The sequence below is a fragment of the Syngnathus scovelli genome, chromosome 21 (genome assembly GCF_024217435.2).
Source record: "Syngnathus scovelli strain Florida chromosome 21, RoL_Ssco_1.2, whole genome shotgun sequence".
Lineage (NCBI taxonomy): Eukaryota > Metazoa > Chordata > Actinopteri > Syngnathiformes > Syngnathidae > Syngnathus > Syngnathus scovelli.
The window spans coordinates 2,734,705-2,757,981 of record NC_090867.1 but is presented as its reverse complement, the minus strand read 5'-3'; the positions used below and the strand labels follow the sequence as shown (position 1 = coordinate 2,757,981).

The 23,277-nt window shown below is 49.9% G+C and overlaps 2 non-coding genes across 2 annotated transcripts; one reads left to right on the top strand and one right to left on the bottom strand.

The window, feature by feature from the left end:
* Window positions 1–2,700: 2,700 nt before the first annotated feature.
* LOC125991815 (U5 spliceosomal RNA) lies at window positions 2,701–2,815 on the bottom strand. Its single transcript, XR_007489456.1, has one exon. It is a non-coding gene; the product is annotated as a U5 spliceosomal RNA (small nuclear RNA).
* An 8,920-nt stretch (window positions 2,816–11,735) lies between these two features.
* Window positions 11,736–11,849, top strand: LOC125991816 (U5 spliceosomal RNA). The gene has a single exon (XR_007489457.1). It is a non-coding gene; the product is annotated as a U5 spliceosomal RNA (small nuclear RNA).
* The last annotated feature ends 11,428 nt before the right edge of the window (window positions 11,850–23,277 follow it).

The following is a 23,277-nucleotide window of genomic DNA, read 5'->3' as shown; positions in this document are numbered from 1 at the left end:
GAAGACGAGCACAGGGAACATACAGTATCAAAGAGGATACAAGCACTTCTGTGAAACACCTACCTTGTACAGACGTATGTGTGTTTGGACTGTCTGAACACTGTTAATAATAAATGGTAATGTTGTTATTGTGTTACAAATATAAATGTTCTCTACCACTATGATCCTCTCTTTGGTCTTGTTTAATGGTATTCCACTACCCACAACATGCTAGTAAAACACCCAACAAGAATGTGAAACAACTATTATTAGCATTGGGTTAGGGTTGTTTGACTAACATTTATGTTAGATTACTATCTGCGAAAGACGGTTGTCATCGTTTTGGCGATTGATTTGACCCACATGAAGGAAACCAACTCAGAAGTTCCGAATGAGTGATGAGTGTTTATTGGAGGAGATGCGGTGGAGGCAGAGCGGGAGGATCTGAGCCAAGAGCAAGGAGTGGGAGCAGCAACGGCGGAGCGTGTGGAGTTCAGCCAGATGGGGTGGATCTTGGCGGTGAGTCGTGGAGGGAATCTGCGAGCAAAATACACAAGGCTTCGTCAGAGGATACAAGATTCAAGAGTTTTTATTCGCAATGTTTGAGCGTGCCAAACAAGGAATTTGACTTCGGTAAATCACAGCCTCTGTTCAACATTTAGATGACTAACAACAACACTCAGGACATGTGAAAAATGGCAAATATTCTCAAACATCCCCTGATCTTAAACTCCCAAGAGGGCAAGGAAAAACTCAAAACTCCAGCTAGGGGAAATGAGAAACCTTGAGAAGAGACCACAGATGGGAGAGTCCCTCTACTAGGATGACCAGTCTGCAATGGATGCAGAGAGGACACATAGTACAAACAGTGTGGACAACTCAAAAAAGGTGTGGAGAGCAGGATGTTATTGTACAGTAATGACTCTGAGACTCTAAGAGTGGTGTGAGTTCATCAGAGCAACAGCCTGGGGGAAGAAGCTGTCTCTGTGTCTGCTGGTTTTGGCGTACAGAGCTCTATAACACCGTCTGGAGGGGAGTAGTTCAAACAGACTGCAACCTGGGTGAGAAGGGTCTGTAGAGATGTTACTTGCACGTTTCCTGGACCTGGACAGATACAAGTCTTGGATAGATGGGAGGTTGATTCCAATTATCTTTTCTGCAGTCCTGATTGTCCGTTGCAGTCTGTGCTTGTCTTGTTTGGAGGCCGATCCAAACCAGACAGTGATGGAGGTGCAGAGGACAGACTGGATGATGGCAGTGTAGAAGGTCTTCAGCAGCTCCCACGGCAGGTTGAACTTCTTGAGCAGTCTCAGGAAGTACAGCCTCTGCTGGGCCTTCTTCCGGACAGAGTCTATGTGGCCGGTCCATTTCAGGTCCCGAGAGATTGTGGTTCCCATGAACTTGAAGGTGTCTGTGGAGAGAATAGTATTACTGCGGATAGTGAGGGGTGAAAGTGGTGAAGGGTCTCGCCTGAAGTCCACTGTCATCTCCACAGTCTTGAGCGGGTTCAGCTCCAGGTGGTTTTGGCTGCACCAGTGGACCAGCCGCTCCACCTCCTGTCTGTACGCAGTCTCATCACTGTCCTGGATCAGTCCGATGAGAGTGGTGTCGTCTGCATACTTCAGGAGCTTCACAGGAGAGTCACCTGAGGAGAAATCGTTGGTGTAGAGAGAGAAGAGCAGTGGGGAGAGGACGCACTCCTGAGGGGCTCCAGTATTGGTGGTCCGGGTGTCAGATGTGATGCTCCCCAGCATCACACGCTGTCTCCTGTTGGTCAGGAAGCTGGTGATCCACTGACAGGTGGAGGCAGGCACCGCGAGCTGGATGAGCTCACTTTCCGCACTGGTGCAGGGGGCACAGAGATACCTTTTGGCAGTAGCAGCAAGATCAGGAAGCCGATGTGTCATGCATCCTTAATTACGGTGTAGCAGTGGTCCAGTGTCTGTGCCCCTCTGGTGGGACACGTTATGTGCTGTCTGTATTTGGGGAGTTTGTGTGCAAGGTTCACCCTGTTAAAATCACCCAGAACAATGATTAGTGAATTTGGTAGAGGTTTCTCCATGTCTGTCACCTGGTCAGCCAGCATCTGCGTGATTTCACTCGCACGTGCGTGTGGTGGAACGTAAACAGCCGTCATGACGATCGAGGAGACCTCTCGTGGTGAATTGAACGGCCGGCAGTTTATGAAAAGTGTTTCTAGGAGAGGGCTGCAAGACTCTTTCAACAGCGTGACATCAGTACACCAACGTTCATTAATAGAGAAACAAAGACCACCTCCATTTGATTTTCCGGTGAGCTCCGCGCTGCGATCTGCACACATTAGCCGAAACCAGCTAATTCCACGGCGTGGTGGGCGGTGCGTCCGTCAAGCCACGTTTCAACGAAGCACAGCGCGGCGGATCTGCTGAAGTCCGTGTTCCTTGAAGTGAGGAGCAGGAGTGCTTGTGCAATTGAGGGGGGTGGTTATTAGTCTTTATTCATAAACTATATTTTTTTTGCCAAATTACAATAGACTAACGTGCCCATTCAAATGGGTACCACCAGAAATTAAACTGCATTGATAAACGAGGGCTTAAACGTGATTGTCTGTCTGTACTCGGCATTAATTATTTCTCTGTTTATGTTCACATATATGTCGGTATGAATTATGTGAACGTATGACTGTTGCACGGAGTATGATACAGGTGGCGTTGCGATATTGATTTTTTCACAGAGAAAGAATGCTCCGCTTTCGCAGAGCATCAAAAAAATTGAGATAGACTCTTATTGTTCCTCCCCACGGAAATCTTTAGCAAAAGGCAAAAGATTTATTCGATCTGAAGAGAAAAAAGAGTGAGTTTATAATCTGGGTCAAAACGGGCCACCCCACTGCTGGTCTCACCAAATTCACAGGCGGTCTCACACTCAAATTGCAGCAACCTCTCCTTCTAATACAAACAATAGACGTTCATAGATTTACTATACTTAGAAGGACTCAAACTAAATAGAAGGTTTAAACGAATATTTTGTGCTCATTAATGTCTTTTTTACTTTAAACATTGTTGGCGCACAGGATTATAGGTACCTGATCGAACACTGACGACGCTCGTTCTTTCAAACAGCGTCACCTATCGATTGGGCGTCTATTTTGAGTATTTAATGTAAAAACAGTTGTATGTCGTAGTACGTGTACTTTTGGTATGAGAGAATGGGAAATGATCCCATCTCTGTGTTTTATTTGAAAACGGTGATTTCATAACTTTATTCAACACAAATCGGGAAACAAAATACGATCGTAATTTCTCAAATTATTTCTCGAATTTCAGAAGTGCTCTATATCTTTCGTGTCGCAAATAATTGAGAATTTTCACGTTGCTGGCATGGTTTGGAATGTAATTCACCTCCACTGCGATAGTGGCGTTCGATATTTGACAATTTGAATATGAATCAGTCATTTTACTTTAGGAAGTACAAGTTGTTTTCTAGGAATCCATACTTTTGATGTATGAGGAACAACAATCAGGCGCATTCTTCAAAAAGACAGACCTACAGCCGACAAAAAGGTTTTGATATGTTAGGCTACGGATTCTAGTTATTGATCTTACTCCAAATTGCGATCAACACTTAACACATGAGTCTTTATGTCCTATTCCACACACTGGCGCACCTAACAATTTTGCGAGTTCGTTCTGTCAAAGAGAAGACCAATTGATCAATCAGACCGAATTTACCAATTGTTTATTCCTGACAAAGCAAGCTAATACAGGCGCCTGGGTCCCGGGTCCCTCACACCAAAACTCGTGTGTTCTTGTGACCATCAAGAGACAACACCAGTTATAGAGTTATAAAGAAACACAATATGAATATTCAAACATGCAAAACATTGTGTGATGATTGATCGATGGCCATCTCCTCCCCTTCTGGGTGTTATCGCTGAGTGCAGCTGTCCGGCCTCAGCTGTCTGGCGGTCGGGTCTTCCCCGCGAAGCCCGACCACCAGGAAGTGGTGTTATTCTCGTTTCTCACCGACCTTGAGGTGTTCTTGTCAGGTACTCCCTGTCTGGGCCGATGATACATCCTGTTGCACAACACTTTGAAGAAAACAACTTCGTACAGTGGCCTGCACATTTTCTTACCACCCACCATGCGACCACACAAGCACAGCCACTACTAGAAATTATATTGATGTGATTATATATAAGTCTAACGCAGCCTCAATAAAATATGTTTGCAAACTGCCAAAAGCACATTTCCCTTTATTCCCTCTCATGACCTCATTTATGAGGTCATCACCCGTTACTCTAGCAAGCAGCGACCAGCACGCTGTCGGTACTTTCTTCCCCCTGCGGCTCATGTTGAGTCACCAGGGTATATTGGCCATTCGGTGGCAACGGGCCAACGGTTTTCTCGATCAACCAGACAGTGAGTGATCTAATACATGTAATACAACAACAACCGCATAAAATCATTATTGCAGTAAAAATAGCCACAGCAACAATCACAGACATGATGAGGCCTTTCCAGCTTCCGAACGTTTTCGTCCAATCAGACCAAATATCGGTGCGTACACCTGAATGATCTTTCATCTTATTGTTCAGTGTCCTTAGTCCTTCCAACGCCCTGGTCAGTCGGCCCCCTGGTGCCGTGTTGTTTGGGATGAAAGTACAACATGCATCACCAAACATTCCACACACACCATGTTCCTTAGCCAATAGCATGTCCAACGCAATTCTATTTTGGAACGTCATCAACGACGTTGCAGCCAATTGTTCATGAACTGTTGCAAAGGATTCAGCTGTATAGTTACCTAGTCGTTGAACATTGCAATGAACGTAATTAATACGGTCTACATTTTTATTGGGGGTGATCCATAGGAAGATACTTTCGAATCCCGAGGACACTTGATTAACGGGTTTATACGTATCTGGCACACCCCGGGGCACTCCCATAGAGTCAATATATGTTGGATCGTTGTCGCTCAACCATGGGGGCAGAACGTCTCTTTTGGCTCGCTTTAGGAGCCCCGCCAGTGGGGACTCCATGTTCCAATTGAGATTCTGTATTTCAATGGGGACAACCACCACAGGCATTATCAAAGACACAAAGGCACAGATACCCGATGCATTCTTCGGCAAGCGATCATATAATTTGTCATCACCATACCATAACCAGATGTCTGCACGAGAGAGAGGAGAGGTTATATTCAGTGACAAATTTAATTTGCACCATGAGGGATCTATTGTCCCAATATTTATGCCGGTTCCCTTTAACTTTAAACATGTCATATTTTGCTGAGTCACATGGTTATCAAAAATGGGCTTTCTTTTTTGCAAGTCTACGACTGGGAAAATATCATCATAAATCAAACAGTTACCACTGGTACTGGACTGGGTCAACACCTGTAAGATACAAGATGATTCTACTGCAGCTGGAATGACTTTTAACACTACTCTTGCTTTGAGACAGACCACACAATCTTCACCAGTAGTATTAGCAACTTGTTCTGCCATCAAAATCCAATTATTGTTTATAGCGGTGACTCCCGTAGTGATCCTAAACCAATCATCTATGCTCCTGACTGCTTTCGTGAGGATTCGAGGGTTTGTCGAGGGACTCAGGGATAATTCTTGTTTGGCATCCTCACCTTGACATAGGAACACCTGCCAATACGGGTATCCATACATATATATGTTTAACTGGAAACCCCAGCATCCTATTGTGCGGCTTCCTAAATGTAAATCGTGTGAAGTATTAACCCACAAGGTGATGCCTGTCTGCGTTTCTCCCCCTTTTATCATTTGCTGATCTTGTTTCGCTTCAACACTAGTCCCCCATGACTTATACCAATCTTTGGTGTCCCATACCAAATTTTTCCAACCCCTGTTTACCAACTTGTTGGTCAGATACCAATCATAATCCCGATAATCTTGTCCTCTAATCTGCCCGTTTACCAAACTATCAAACGGTATGGTAATTTGTACTGTCACGTTTTTAGGGATGCAAACCTGGATCTCCCATTTAAATGATTGAACCGGTTCGCAGAGTCCCTGGTGTGTCTGAGTGACCCCGGTCACCACTTGTCTTTTGGACCGGCTGTTTAAATGGTACTCAGACACGATGTTGTTTGTTGTGTGGCACCATGTTCCATTACAGTACCACAACAGTTCCATGATTGGGGCCGGGTTTTTCAATTTATCGTTCAACCTTCCTTGACTTACTTTCACCGCCATCTGTGTCATCTGAGTGAATAATTGTATACCGTGACTCTCCAATACCCTCTCAACCGAGGACAAACTAAACTCATTCCCCAAGCATTGAGAATAAAACAACCACATTTCTCCATATGTTAACTTCTTTTGTCCATGATATGAAGCAACTACAAACTGTCCGTCTTCTTTACATTGGTAAATACATGTCCCTTCTCCATCTGGTGGGGCTAAATCCAATATGTCCTTTACCTGTTGAATTTGCTTCCTCCACACCCTTCTCTGGTACTTTTCCAATTTGTCATGTAATGTTTGGTTTGCCTCTGTCCAATTAAACAACGTGACATACGTTTGCCAATTTTCGTTGTCACATCTCTGTCTCAAACCCCCCTGTTCCTCTCGTGAGAGCTCTTCTGTTGTGTTCACCTCAGCTTCATAAACTACTTTTCCCCTGCATCGGTGTTGTCTGTAGGTGGGTGAAATTCGAATCTGGGACGTTTTCTGCTGGATGGTCTCATCAATTGTCATCAATGTCCACACAAAAACACAACTTACAAATAGCACTCCTCCTAAAATTTATTCCGAAAAGCCTTTTGGGCCCTCCCCTTTCCTTCTCCGTAATGCTACTCCTACTCTTTCTGTCCCCCCCCTCTTGACTGGGTCCGTGACACGGCCAAACAGGAATACCTTCATCCTGACGGAACAAACTCTGGGGCTGGACGGAGTTGCGAGTAGTGATACCACTTGTGTCCTTTGAAGTCGAGCTGGGCCGCGTGAGACGTCCTGGCCAAGACACGAAAGGGACCCTTCCACCGGGGGTCCGTCCACTTCCTGGAGATGACTCGGAGGTACACGTACGGCGTGAGCTGTTTCTCCACCGACACGCCTTCCTCCGCCGCAGCCGCAGCGGATTTCTCTCTAATCTGTGTAGAAACACTGAATACCAAAGCAGACAAATAGGACCAGTATGCTGTATGAGACAAATTTGGTACCGGAACATCCTCCGGTGGGACGAGCGTCGTTGTGCTGGTCCGGCATTAGACGACCCGTCATCAATTCAAACGGTGCGAATCCAGTGTGCCTGTTAACGGATTGCAGCACAGACAACAAGGCAAGTGGAAGTGCTTGTAGCCAATTCATTGTCGTCTGAGCCATGATTTTGGCTAGTTTCTCCTTCAGCGTTCGGTTCATGCGTTCCACTTTGCCTTGGCTTTGAGGGCGGTACACACAACCAAATCGATGCTTCAACCCCAAAATTGATTCTACCTTGGCCAAGGCTTTGTTGTTAAAGTGTGTACCATTGTCAGATCGGATCAGGGCCGGGAAACCATGGGTTGGGATGTAATGGGTAATCAAAGCCTTGATCACAGCAGCAGAATTTTCCTTCGAGCCCGGATAGGCCTCAGGCCAGCCCGAGTAAGCGTCAACCAACACAAGCAAAAAGCGTTTTCCATTCACTCTTGTATTCATGTCCGTGAAATCAATGAATTGAATTGAAATGAACCGGAACTGGCCCCTTCCGCGCCCCACCACCTGAGGAGCCTGTGACATTTGCATTTCCTTTTTCTGTGATTTGGACTGTTTAGCTTCTTCATGCATCTTTGCCAATTGTAATTTCAACAACTGTTTGGATAATGCGTCTGTCTCGTTTTCAACTTTAGGTTGTGACTTAGTGAATGTTCTGCAGTGATGCAAAAGATGACGTTTAAATCGTGCTTCGGCACAAACCAGAATGTCAGGGTCTGACATTAGCTGCTTCTTCACATCTGGCGGAAGTCCATCCACCAGCGCCGTCTGGAAGAGCACCTCTGCCTCGGGCGAGAGAGCCGGATGGCGACCTGTGGTTTCAATCCAACTCTCCACACGTTACATAATGTTGTGCTGGTGACATTTTCGCATCATAAGGAAACATAGTGGGGACCAGATCGGTGGGGTGTGGGAAAGTCAATTTAATGTTTTCAAACAGGGGCGCCGCTACTTGTGGCAATGGCAGCTCCCTCCCCAGTCTCGCTGTGCCTGCTGCTTCCTCAATCGCCTGCACTTGCACTAGGGAGCATGCTCCTGCCAGCATCTGGCGGATGTCACCGAGTGTACAGCTCTGCCCACTCATCAGGGCCAAATATTTGTTCAGCCACACCTTACCTCCTCTGTGAAGTGGGGGCATCTTTTCCATCATCACGGTCACATCGCGGAGCACCATGGGCTCGTAGTGCTGACCGCCCGATGTGGTCACCAGCAGACACATCAATTCATTTGTCTGCACCTCGGCCTGTGTCATCTGTCCCTGACCACTCCGCAAATTATATTCTTTCCGTGTCTCTCTCTCTCTCCCTGCCTGCGCTTCTTTCTACTGTCCTGATTCGCGTACTCTTAACATTTTTCTCTGTTGCATCACAACATCATCTTCTTCCTCACCCTTGCTGCTGTCCCACTGTGGATGGTCTTTCTGTCTCCGCTTGCTCTTTCCGTCTTCTCGTCTCACTTTCTCTGTTGCCAATTTTAACATCTGTGCTTCCTGTCTACGCTGCTCATCGGCTTGATCAATTTTCTCCACGTTCTCGGCACTAAGTCTATGCCAGCTTTCTCCTTTCGTCACGTTGGACGTTTGAGGGTTTGGGCCGGGGGTGGATGTGTCCACGCGGGATGTATCCCCCTCCCGGGCCCGTTGCCTCTCTTTATTTACTGCTTGTTCAATCAGCTGCACGATACTCTGATCCGTCCTTTTGCCTTCGCCCTCGACATCCATTACCATCCGGCCACCCAACGTCACAACCGGAGCCATTACTCCGGGGTCGCCGTACGACGGCGGTTTAACATTGGTCACTCCGAGTGTGGGGGCACTCGGGTGTGTCACATCGTGCAAAGATGGATAAATGCCCTTATATTCATTCCTCTCCTCGTCTATTTTCACCGCTTTCTCTACCTCCTCTGCTTTTCTCACATTCTCTGCGTTTTCTACGGGCGGTTTCTTCTGGGTGGCGAACAAAGCTGTTGCAGCTGTCCCCAAATTGTGCAGGGAGCACCGCTCTTCCTCTTTCTCCCTAATGTGCTTCTCTAGCGATCGAGAGCTCGGCTCTGACTTCGTCCAGTTTATTGCCCAGGCTGTGGTACGGGGGTTTGAGACTTCTCGGCAGTTTGAGTAGACAATGCAAAGTTGTCCCAGAAATGTTGAATGCCGCCGTGCCAGTGAAAACTGCGAGAACAACCGTTTGCTTGGAAATATCGGCCTCCTCAGCCAGTCGTGGTAGTCTCTGCAGTATTTTGGTAACCTCTGCGTGGATACATTTGATCAGATGCAATTTGCCGGTCCCGGCGCCACCGTTGATGTGGTAGAAGAACTGCTCAATTGGCTTTGAGCTACACACATGTTTTATGCACCAATCTCTGACCTTGTAGAAGACGGACGCTTGCTTTTGGTTCAGGTTACGATACATGTCGCGTAACACTTCGGGATCGATGGCAGCAGCCTCTGTCACGATGGATATTTGCAGAGATGGGGACTCGAGTCACTGTGACTTGGACTCGAGTCGACTCAAGTCGCTGTTTTGATGACTTCTGACTTGAATTGACAAAAATGAAAAAACTTGAGACTCGACTTGGACTTGGAAGTTAAAGACTCGGGACTTGACTTGACTTGAGACACGATGACTTGAATGACTTCAGTGTTATTTAGTTCATGTTTTCAGTTGGAATATAAAATTAATAATACATTTTAAAAAATATTAGCGATAACACGGTAGGAGCGCAGGCTAAGAATGGCGTTGTTATGATTGGATCACTACCCTGTCAGTCAATCAGTCGTGCCCTGTCTCCCTACCGAATGTGTTTATTGGAGAATCATGCCCCTTTATATCATACATGTGCAAACTTGTCAGCGGGAGCGGCAGAGATGGGACCAAGTGACACATGTGCAAGTCTCAAGTAAGTCTCAAGTCTTAACCTTCAAGTCTCAAGTAAGTCCCAAGTCATTTTTTTCTCGGGCAAGTCAAGTCAAGCCCTTAAATAGGTCAAGTCAAGTCCAACTCAAGTCCTTAAATAGGTCAAGTCAAGTCCAAGTCAACTGTAGTTTTGATTTATTAACTTGCTCCATATTAAGTCATATTTACTTAATTCAGTTTCATCATCATATTCATTGCTTTAAAGCTATATATATACACACACCTATTTAGATAAATGAAAAGCACTTACTTGGCAGAATGGCTCTTCAGAGGACGGACAAAGTTTGAAGTTGTCATCTGGCTGTGCGAAATGTTTTTGTTGCATATCTCGCACTGTGCTGTCCGTCTTTTGCCGTGATAAAAGTAATTGCGATAGCCGAAGGTGTTGACTCGCGGTACCACTCCCGCTGACATGTTTGTGCATGTCTTATATAAAGGGGCGTGATTTTCCAATAAACACGTTCGGTAGGTAGACAGGGCACGACTGATTGATTGACAGGGTATTGATCCAATCATGACGCCATTCTCAGCCTGCGCTCCCACCGTGTTATCGATAATATTTTAAATGTATTATTAATTTTATATTCAAACTGAAAACAAACTAAATAACACTGAAGTCATTCAAGTCATCGTGTCTCAAGTCAAGTCAAGTCCCGAGTCTTTAACTTCCAATTCGAGTCTCAAGTTTTTTCCTTTTTTGTCAAGTCAAGTCACAAGTCATCAAAACAGCGACTCGAGTAGAATCGAGTCCAAGTCACAGTGACTCGAGTCCCCATCTCTGGGGAGCGGTACCGCAAGTCAACACCTTCGGCTATCGCAATTACTTTTATGATGGCAAAAGACGGACAGCACAGTGCGAGATATGCAACAAAAACATTTCGCACAGCCAGACGACAACTTCGAACTTTGTCCGTCATCTGAAGAGCCATTCTGCCAAGTAAGTGCTTTTCATTTATCTAAATAGGTGTGTTAGCTTTAATGCAATGAATATGATGATAAAACTGAATTAAGTAAGTATGACTTAATATGGAGCAAGTTAATAAATAAAAACTACAGTTAACTTGACTTGGACTAGACTTGACCTATTTAAGAACTTGACTTGGACTTGACTTGACTTGCCCAAGAAAAAAAATGACTTGGGTTAGGGTTTGCGACACAAGAGAGATATAGGGCATTTCTGAAGTTTGAGAAATCATTTGAGAAATTACGATCGTAGTTTTTTTCCCGATTTGTGTTGAATAAAGTTATGAAATTACAAATTTTGAAATAAAACACAGAGATGGGATCATTTCCCGTTCTCTCATACCAAAAGTACAAGTACCAAGACATACAACTGTTTTTAGCTTCAATACTCAAAATAGACGCCCAATCGATAGGTGACGCTGTTTGAAAGAACGAGCGCTGTGTCAGTGTTCAATCAGGTACCTACAATCCTGTGCGCCAACAATGTTTAAAGTAAGCGAGACACTAATGAACACAAAATACTCGTTTAAATCTTGTATTTAGGTTGAGTCCTTCTAAGTATAGTAAATCTATGAACATCTATTGTTTGTATTAGAAGGAATGGTTGCTGCAATTTGAGTGTGAGACCGCCTGTGAATTTAGTGGCCCGTTTTTACCCAGAATATCAGTTCATTGTTTTTTCTCTTCAGATCGAACAAATCTTTCACCTTTTACTAAAGATTTCCGTGGGGAGGAACAATAAGACTCTATCTGAATTTTTTTGATGCTCTGCGAAATTGGAGCACCCTTTCTCTGTGAAAATATCAATATCGCAACGGGTAGCTGCCTATATCATACTCCGTGCAACAGTCATACGTTCACATGATTCATACTGACATATATGTGAACATGTTCACATAAACAAAGAAATTATGCCGAGTGCAGACAGACAATCACGTTTAAGCCCTCGTTTATCATCCATCCATCCATCCATTTTCTGAACCGCTTAGTCCCCACGGGGGTCGCGGGCGTGCTGGAGCCTATCCCAGCCGTCATCGGGCAGTAGGCGGGGGACACCCTGAATTGGTTGCCAGCCAATCGCAGGGCACACAGAGACAGACAACCAATCGCACTCACACTCACACCTAGGGACAATTTGGAGTCTTCAATCAGCCTACCAAGCATGTTTTTGGAATGTGGGAGGAAACCGGAGTGCCCGGAGAAAACCCACGCGGGCCCGGGGAGAACATGCAAACTCCACACAGGGAGGGCCGGAGGTGGAATCGAACCCGCACCCTCCTAACTGTGAGGCGTACGTGCTACCCAGTGCGCCACCGAGCCGCCCCCCCCTCGTTTATCAATGCAGTTTAATTTCTGGTGGTACCCATTTGAATGGGCACATGTCAGTCTATTGTAATTTGGCAATAAATATTGTTTCTGAATAAAAACCAGTAACCACCCCCCTGGACACTGGACCACTGCTACACAGTAATTAAGGATGCATACCACTCTGTGGCTCGTGCAGCTTTAGGACTCTCGGACCACTGTCTACTTCAGGGGTCATCAACCTTTCTTAAACCGAGAGCTACTTCCTGGGTACTGATTAAGGCAAAGGGCTACCAGTTTGACACACACTTCTGAAATAGCCAATTTGCTCAATTTGGCTTTCACTATGTTATTATTGTCATTTCTCAGTTCACATGTAAGTGTGATTTTAACAAGAATAGCGAAAAATACAGTCTGTTAGGGTTTACAGATTATCTTGATCGTATGATTATGTTGGAATGTAGACTAGAATTATTAACTTTGTTTAAACCTTTTACCTTTCCTTGACTCTGAAAAGTTTAACCATTCAGTTGTTGAAACTTTCCAAATGGTCTGGAATCATTCTTGCTTAGTTAGTCATCTAAAATGCTCCACTAGTTCTTGTTTCCACGACCTTGTCAAACAATAAGCTGGGATCCTCCGCACTGATTAAACAGTTCCTGAGGTGACCACCAAACATGTCCAATGTCACCCCCACCCTGCTTTCTTTCAATAAATACTCTCTTGCAAGAATCCAAAGTCAGACCTCATTCGATAATCGCTGTACGCACAGCGACGAATAACTCTCCACTTGCAAGTGCTTAAAAAGGGCATACTGTCTCCCGTGTGGTTCTTGCAAAAATAAGTTAGAGTGAGCACCACTCTAACACAGTCAAACCTTGGTTTTTGACCACAGTCCGTTCCAGAAGGCGGTTCGAGAAGCAAAATCGAAATCCTAATCTATTTTTCCCATTACACATAATGGACATTTTTTTAATCCATTTCAAGACTGACTCCCACCTTTGCACAGATCTTCAACCGTTCCCTGGAGCTGTGTGAGGTACCCTCGTGCTTCAAGAGCTCCACCATCGTACCGGTGGCCAATAAGCCCACCATCACAGGTTTGAATGACTATAGACCTGTCGCTCTGACATCTGTGGTCATGAAATCTTTCGAGAGGTTAGTGCTGAACCACCTGAAGGATGTCACGGGCCCCCTGCTTGACCCCCTCCAGTTTGCCTACCGGGCAAACAGGTCGGTGGATGATGCGGTCAACATGGGACTGCACTACATCCTGCACCACCTGCACACCCTAGGAACGTACGCCATGATCCTGTTTGTGGACTTCAGCTCGGCGTTCAACACCATCGCTCCTGACATCCTCCAACAGAAGCTCATCCAGCTCGTGGTGCCTGCCTCCACCTGTCAGTGGATCACCAGCTTCCTGACCAACAGTGTGAGGCTGGGGAGCATCACATCCCACACCCGGACGACCAATACTGGTGCCCCTCAAAGGTGCGTCCTCTCCCCACTGCTCTTCTTTCTCTTCACCAACAAGTTCTCCTCAAGTATGCGGACGACACCACTCTCATCGTACTGATCCGGGACGGTGAGGAGACTGCGTACAGACAGGAGGTGGAGCGGCTGGTACACTGGCGCAGCCAAAACCACCTGGAGCTGAACCCACTCAAGACCGTGGAGATGACAATGGACTTCAGGCGAGATGTTAGAGATTTGCTCACTCCAACTTATTTTGCAAGAACCACACGGGAGACAAGCAAGTTCTTTTAGACACCTGCAGGTGGAGAGTTCACTCGCTCCAGGAATGAAGTCTGAAAACCCTCCCAACTGCAAGGACATATTTATTAAGAGAAAGAGTAATCTGTTTGTCCTTTCTTTAAGCTTAGATTAGGTTAGCAACACGAGCGATTTAGAGGTTCAAAAGAAAGACAGTTAAAAGAAAATAACATTTTTGATTTGGACAATTGCAGGCTAACAAGAGCATGAGAAAGAAGAGCTGAGAAGCGGGATCCAATTTGATCGGGGAGATTGGAAATTCACAGTACCATATTCTAAGGCACATTTTTGAGCAAGCATGACACAGGTAATAATGTTTGAGAGGTCAAGACATAGATCAGGGCAAGATGTCGAACGCAGACCTCGATGAGTTAATTTTGAATAATGATACTGAAGACACAATGTACTGTCGCATTAAATTGGAACTATAGACTAAACGTAGCTCGGAAATAGGATGAGTTGCAGGACTTACAATATAAAGATTGTCACGTGCTGGTGCCACCTGCGACAAGACCACGCCCCCCTGTCAGTGGAATCGCCGTCACCTGCCACGGGCTCATGGACAGCGCTATATCAGCGCCGCCAGCGCAGACCTGAGTGTCAGTCTGTCCCTTGATGCTGCTTCGCTCATCAGTCCCTGAGATACTGACTCGCTTGACTATTGGAAATCCCGCAGAATCGCTTGTCCTCTCCAGCCCGATCGCCGCTCCAGCGCCAGCTGTTACCATCATCCCCTTCCACAATAAAGTCTGTCGCTACGCACTTGGCTGTACTGTCCGTTCCCTTACAGTACAGACTGACCAACGCTATGCAGCCAGCGAACGACGAGACTGCATTGAGCCGACTGGAGCGAGCCGAGACCGCCGTCAGCAGCCTGTCTGCCGACATCCGGTACCTGATCAAGGTTGGTCAGCAACAACAGCTACAGCAGCAGGAGATGGCCCAAGCCCTCCAGACACTGTCGGTGGCTGCGTCCCCGGCTGTTACGGCACCCCCGCACCGCCCGTCTGCCGAGGCCAGGACGCTCGTGGACGTCCCGGAGCCCCGCCTTGGCAACATCGCGAAGTTTAACGGCGATCCCAAACACGTGAGGGCATTCGTGACCAACTGCCGCATAATGTTCAGCCTCCAGCCAACCACGTTTTCGTCGGAATCAGCCAAGGTCGGGTTCGTCCTAACCCACCTCACGGGCGAGGCGCGGCTGTGGGGTCTGGCCGAATATGAAAGGATGGCCCCGGCTTGCGATTCCTTCGAAGCCTTCGCGGAGGAATTGCTCTGCCTGTTCGACCTGGGATCCGCCGCCGAGGACGCCGCCGAGGAACTGGCGACGCTGCGTCAAGGTAGCCGATCGGTCGCCCTTAAGTTCCAGACGTTGGCCGGCAGCAGCGGATGGAACACGCCGGTGCTCGTTAGCACCTTCCTAAACGGCCTCGCTGAGTACATGAAAGATGGACTGGTTTCTTACGATCGCCCGCGAACCCTGAAGGGCGCGATGGACTTGGCGGCCCGAGTAGACCGACGGATCCGGACGCGGCGGCGCGATCGGGAGAGGAGGTCCCCGCGAAACCCGTGTGGTCACATTCCTCCGTCTGCTGGGGACCCGCCAACCACACCACCCGCCGAGCCCATGGATCTGGGAGGGGCTCGGGTTCCCTCGGAGGAGCACCGTCGACGCCCCTCACTGGGCTTATGTTTTTACTGTGGGGAGGCGGGTCATCGGGTAGCGGGGTGCCCGTTAAAAAGGCCGGAGCTCATGCGGCGTCGGGGGATCCGCGTGAGCTCGACCAGCACCGGCTCTCCCAGCCCCAGCACGCTCACGCTACAGGCACGCGGCCAGCTCGCGGCAGGCGACCAGAACGTGGCGGCCTTGGTGGATTCCGGCGCGCAGGGGAACATCATGGACACTGGCACGCCAGTGGGGTGTCGGCTTCCTCCCTCTGAGCCCGTCCATTCCCGCACGTGCCATTGATGGCCGTCTGATCGGCAAGGTGGCTTTCGTGACGGAACCAGTTAAGTTACTGCTCTACGGCAATCACCACGAGACCATCCAGTTTTTTCTTCTTTCCCTCCCAGGACAGCAGCTCATACTGGGGCACCCTTGGTTGCGGCAGCACAACCCGGTGCTGGACTGGGAGGTGGGGGTTGTTCGGCAGTGGAGCGAACGCTGCCATCGGGTGTGCCTGAAGGCGGCCACCAGCCCACTCGGCAGAGCCCTGCCCAGGTACAGTCCCGACATCCCCAATGTCCCAGCATTTTATCACGAACTCAAGGAGGTTTTTAGTAAAGCCAGGGCCACTTCTCTTCCTCCACACCAGTCCTACGATTGCGCTATCGATCTGTTACCCGGCACCTTCCCTCCCAAGGGACGCGTCTACTCCCTGTCCGCTCCTGAGCGCCGGGCTATGGAGGAATACATCCGGGAGTCCCTGGCAGCCGGTATCATACGGCCGTCCTCTTCACCTGCGGGAGCGGGGTTTTTCTTCGTGAAGAAGAGGGAGGGCACGCTACGCCCGTGTATCGACTACCGGGGAATAAACGATATCACTGTAAAGAACCGATACCCTGTGCCTCTTCTGTCTTCCACCTTCGAGAGCCTTCAGGGTGCCACCATTTTCACAAAGCTGGATCTTCGCAACACCTACCACCTGATCCGCATCCAGGAGGGAGACGAGTGGAAGACGGCTTTCAACACCCCGAGCGGACACTACGAGTACTTGGTGGTTACGTTTGGGCTCACCAACGCCCCAGCGGTTTTCCAGTCCCTGATAAACGACGTGTTACGAGACATGCTGGACAAATTCGTGTTCGTTTATTTAGACGACATCCTCATCTTCTCCTGCTCGCTCCCTGAGCACATCAAGCATGTTCGGGCGGTGCTGCGCCGTCTCCTTGAGAATTCACTCTACGTGAAGGGAGAGAAGTGCGAGTTCTACGCCTCCTCTCTCAAATTCCTCGGCTATGTGGTGCGTGAGGGATCCATCGAAATGGACCCTGGGAAGGTGCAAGCGGTCACGTCATGGCCTGTTCCTGAAACACGCAAACGACTGCAACAGTTCTTAGGGTTTGCGAACTTTTATCGCCGTTTTATCCGTGGATACAGCACGGTGGCCGCGCCCCTCACCGCCCTTACCAGCCCCGCCTCCCCGTAGAAATGGACAGAACGGGTAGAACAGGCATTTCAGGAGCTTAAGAGGAGGTTCACATCCGCTCCCATCCTCAGGGTTCCCGATCCCGACAGACAGTTCGTGGTCGAGGTGGACGCCTCGAACGTGGGTGTCGGGGCGGTGTTGTCTCAACGTAGCCGCCAAGACGATCGTCTCCACCCGTGCGCATTCTTTTCTCGCCGTCTGTCAGCCTCGGAACAAAACTATGACATCGGGAATTGGGAGCTCCTCGCCGTCAAGTTGGCCTTGGAGGAGTGGCGGCATTGGCTGGAGGGCGCCACCACTCCGTTCATCGTCTGGACCGACCACCGCAACTTGGAGTATCTGCGATCGGCCAAGAGACTGAACGCGAGACAAGCACGGTGGGCTCTGTTCTTTGACCGGTTTAAGTTCTTTCTTTCCTATAGACGGGATTCCCGTAACGCTAAGGCGGACGCCCTGTCGCGTTTGTTTCCGGGGGGGAGGAGGGACAGGGTCCGCCTCCCACTATCCTCCCGAGCTCGGTTCGGGTGGCGGCTCTTACATGGGAGATGGAACGCCAAGTGGAAGCCGTATCACGCGATCAACCCGGCCCCAGCAACTGCCCGGAGGGTCGCCTGTTCGTCCCTGAAGGCCTGCGGTCGTCCGTGCTGCAATGGGCGCACGACTCACGCCAGGCCTGTCATCCCGGCGCTGCACGCACGAGGTACGTGGTGGCACAGCGTTTCTGGTGGCCCACCTGGCAAGTGGACACCAGCGATTACGTCAGAGCCTGCTCAATTTGTAACCGCTACAAGACGTCTACTCGTCCTCCGGCCGGGCTGCTTCAACCCTTGCCGGTTCCCCAGCGTCCCTGGTCTCACCTGTCAATCGACTGTGTCACGGGCCTCCCCCCCCTCAGAGGGAAACACGGTGGCCCTCACGGTGGTGGACCGTTTCAGCAAGATGACGCATTTCATCCCTCTGCCTAAGCTACCATCTGCGAAGCAGACGGCATCCATCATGGTGCGGGAGGTGTTTCGTCACCACGGTCTCCCACAAGACATCGTGTCAGACCGAGGTCCTCAATTCGCTTACACCTTCTGGACGGAGTTCTGCCGACTCCTCGGCGCCACGGCCAGCCTCTCCTCGGGGTTTCACCCTCAGTCCAACGGTCAAGCGGAGCCCCTGAACCAGGAACTGGGCAGGTCTCTCCGATGCATGGCCGCCGGGGACCAGCGCGGGTGGGTCCAACAGCTTCCCTGGGTAGAGTATGCTCACAATTCCCTCCCCAGCTCGGCTACGGGACTTTCGCCTTTCCACTGCGTCTTCGGGTACCAGCCACCCTTGTTCGCACACCAGGAGCGTGGTGCGGCGTGCCCGTCGGCCCAGGCTTGTGTCTGCCGTTGTCATAGTGCCTGGGCGAGGGGCCGGGTCACTCTTCTCCGCTCTGTTTCAGGCTACGCCCGCCAGGCGAACAAGCACCGGACGCCGGCTCCGGAGTACAGAGTGGGGCAGCGTGTGGCTCTCGACGCGGGATTTGCCGCTGCGAGCAGGATCCCGCAAACTGGCGCCCCGCTTTGTTGGACCGTTCCCTATTCAGAAGGTGATTGGCCCGGCCGCAGTCCATCTTCTCCTTCCAGATTCCATGAAGGTTCACCCCACGTTCCACGTGTCCCGTGTGCGGCCCATCCATGAGAGCGCGTTGGCGCCGGCGCCCGTTCCGCCGCCGCCGCCCCAGCTCGTTGATGGGGGCCCGGCTTACGCTGTCCGCTCCCTGCTCCAATCGCGGCGTCGCGGTCGTGGCCTCCAATACCTCGTGGATTGGGAGGGTTATGACAACGCGCACCGCTCCTGGGTTCCGAGCCGCTGGATACTCGACCGTTCGCTCATCACGGAGTTCCATCGCTGCCATCCGGACCAACCGGGTCCTCGGCGCGGGCGCCCGAGGAGGGACGAGGGGACCAGGGGTGAGGGTCCGGGGAGGTCTTGTCCGCCGGTACCGGCGTCTTCTGCTCCCGCGTCCGTCGATCCTGCGTCTGGCGAGGTGTCGGACGTGTCGGCGGTGTGCTGACCCCCCCACCTGGTCGCCCGGGGTATTGCCTTCCTTTTTTTTGGTTTTTGGTTTCTGGGGACGTCGGGAGCCGTCCCTTGTGTGTGTGGGGGGGGTTCTGTCATGTGCTGGTGCCACCTGCGACAGGACCACGCCCCCCTGTCAGTGGAATCGCCGTCACCTGCCACGGGCTCATGGACAGCGCTATATCAGCGCCGCCAGCGCAGACTTGAGTGTCAGTCTGTCCCTTGATGCTGCTTCGCTCATCAGTCCCTGAGATACTGACTTGCTTGACTATTGGAAATCCCGCAGAATCGCTTGTCCTCTCCAGCCCGATCGCCGCTCCAGCGCCAGCTGTTACCATCATCCCCTTCCACAATAAAGTCTGGATAAAATTCCTCTCACCTGAAGGGGTGGTACAGACTGGAGGGTCTGGAACTGGTAAGTGATGAGTTCTGACCGGAACCATGGTTCAATGATCAATCAGGGGCACCATCAACAACAAAACGGTGTGATGGAGAAGGCCCGTTTCAGTGATATGGTCAGACAAGACAGAACTAGTATCGAACAGCAAGACTTTGGACGATTTGATGTGTGACGACTTTGAGCTCACCTGACGGGGTGACGGACTAGGTGGACAGTGACCAATTGTTTGACGCTTGAACGTGTTTGAGACAATAGCACGCTCTGCTTTGTTTTTCTGTGTGACTTTTTTTTGCAGCATCAGCCACCAGCCAAGGAGCGGATTGCGCGTTGCTTGCGTAACTTGTTTTCATTCTTGCAGGTTGTCGATTGCGTTCGTGGAAAGTTTGTGTTGGATTTACATGAATATGTTAACCCTTGCCCTTTTGGTTTTTATGATGAACATCGTTGATGATGTGGTTATCAGGACATGATCCGCGGGCGCCAGGATTCATTTTATGACTGTTTTTATTTTGATACTTGATGTCTGTTTTTGTGTGTACAAATGTCCGCTGTCAGCCGGGCTATAAGCTCACTGACAGGAGTGCGATGATTTTTGTTTGTGTTGCCGAGTGTGTGTGGTGGACAGTCAAGTTTCAAGGACTTGGGGTGATGGTCCCGGGGCCCAGATGGTAGCTAGAGGTTCCGTGGGCCTGGCTACAATGAGTGTGGTGATGAGGGGGGACGCTTTGCAGGTTCCTTTTGATACGTAATGACACATTGGGTGAATGTGTCAAAGGGGGGAGTGGTAAAATAGAAATGGGTGAGTAGGTTTCAATTTGTAATTGTGATATACAAAGTTTTTTCCAAATTCACTTGTTTTCAAGCTTTAACAGGACATGCCAGAATTCACCCAGCAGTGATGGAAGGAGCAGAGGAAGACCAGTGACATCTGGTTGTGGTGTGGTGATGACAAATTATAGGATTGCTTGCCGAAGAATGCATCAGGTATCTGTGCCCTCGTGTCGTTGATCATGCCTGTGGTGGTTGTCCCCATTGAAATACAGAATCTCAATTGGAACCTGGAGTCCTGAAGCGAGCCAAAAGAGACGTTTTGCCCCGTGGTTGAGCGACGACGATCCAACATATATTGACACTATAGGAGTGCCCCGGGGTGTGCCAGATAAGTATAAACTCGTTAATCAAGTGTCCTCGGGATTCAAAAGTATCTTCCTATGGATCACCCCCAATAAAAATGTAGACCGTATTAATTACGTTCATTACAATGTCCAACGACTGGGTAATTATACAGCTGAATAATTTGCCGCAGTTCATGAACAATTGGCTGCAACGTCGTTAATGGCGTTCCAAAATAGAATTGCGTTGGACATGCTATTGGCTAAGGAACATGGTGTGTGTAATGTTTGGTGATGCATGGTGTACTTTCATCCCAAACAACACGGCACCAGGAGGCCGACTGACCAAGGCGTTGGAAAGACTAAGGACACTGAACAAAAAGATGAAAGATCATTCAGGCGTACACACCGATATTTGGTCTGATTGGATGAAAACGTTCAGAAGCTGGAAAGGCCTCATCATGTCTGTGCTTGTTGCTGTAGCTATTTTTACTACAATTATGATTTTATGTGGTTGTTGTTGTATTCCATGTATTAGGTCACTCACTGTCCGGTTGATCGAGAAAACCGTTGGCCCGTTGCCACCGATGGGCCAATATACCCTGGTGACTCAACATGAGCAGCGGGGGGAAGGAAGGACCGACAGCGCGCTGGTAGCTGTTTGCTAGAGTAATGGGTGATGACCTCATAAATGAGGTCATGAGAGGGAATGAAGGGATTTCGGCAGTTTGCAAACATATTTTTTAAGGTTGTGTTAAACTTATAATCATATTAATATCTAGTATTGGAGTGCTCGTGTGGATTGGTGGGTGGCGAAGAATGTGCAGGCAAACTGCATGAACTTGTTTTCTTTGAAGTGTTGTGGAATAGGCCCAGACAGGGAGTACCAGACGAGAACACCTCAAGGTCGGTGAGAAACGAGAACAACAGCATGTCTATGTGGTCGGGCTTCGCAGGGAAAACCCAACCGCCAGATTTCAGCGACACCGAGACGGGGAGGAGATGGCCATCTGTCACGGTCGGGTGGAGCATGGAGCAGGACGACCAAGTGCAGCTTGGACCAGGGTTTATTGAAGCAACTCAAAAGGCAAACTGACATGACTTAACATACAATAACTTGACTGACTGACCGGGACGTGAAACAAGAAGACAGCAGGACATGACGGCATCAAGACAGTACGACAACCCCGAACGACAGCAACCAACACGACAGCAACCAACACGACAGCAACCAACACGACAGCAACCAATGATCCGACAGGGAGTGAGGGGCAGACAGGACTTTTATACACGACAGGTAACGAGAGGCAGGTGGGAATAATCACACTGATCATGGGCACACAGGAGGGGAGGGGCGAGCACACAGACAGAAACCAAGACAACAGACACATAGTGGAGCAGTTGGGGACGAGACGTGACAGAACCCCCCCCACAAGGGATGGCTCCCGACGTCCCAAAAAAAAAAAACTAGGGGAACCAACCCGCACTCGGGCGGCGACTTGGGGAACCGAACCGCACCGCACTCGGGCGGCGACTTGGGGAACCGAACTGCACCGCACTCGGGCGGCGACTTGGGGAACCGAACCGCACTCTGCGGCAACTCGGGGAACCGAACCGCACCGCACTCGGGCGGCGACTTGGGGAACCGAACCGCACCGCACTCGGGCGGCAACTTGGGGAACCGAACCGCACTCGGCGGCGACTTGGGGAACCGAACCGCACTCGGGCGGCGACTTGGGGAACCGAACCGCACTCAGGCGGCGACTTGGGGAACCGAACCGCACTCGGGCGGCGACTTGGGGAACCGAACCGCACTCGGGCGGCGACTTGGGGAACAGACCCACACTCTGGCAACGACTTGGGGGACAGAACCGCACTCGGGCGGCGACTTCGGGGACAGAACCGCACTTGGGCGGCGACTTCGGGGACAGAACCGCACTCGGGCGGTGACTTCGGGGAACAGAACCGCGCTCGGGCGGCGACTTCGGGGACAGAACCACGCTCGGGCGGCGACTTGGGGAACAGAACCGCGCTCGGGCGGCGACTTGGGGACAGAACCGCGCTGAGGCGGCGACTTCGGGGAACAGAACCGCGCTCGGGCGGCGACCTAGGGGACAGAACCGCACTCCGGCGGCGACCTAGGGGACAGAACCGCACTCTGGCGGCGACTTGGGGGACAGAACCGCACTCGGGCGGCGATATCAGGGACAGAACCGCACTCGGGCGGCGACTTCGGGGACAGAAGACGTCATCTGATGGCGCCGCGGATGGCTGCCACGGTGAGTCGCTCTCTGTTTCTTTGTCTTATTTTGTGTGTTTTCTGTGTCTTCTGCTGTCCATCCCGGATCACTTTTACTAGAGAAGCACTGTTAAACATCGGTCAGTCTTCTTCTGGTATTTTCTCTCCTGTTCTCTCTGA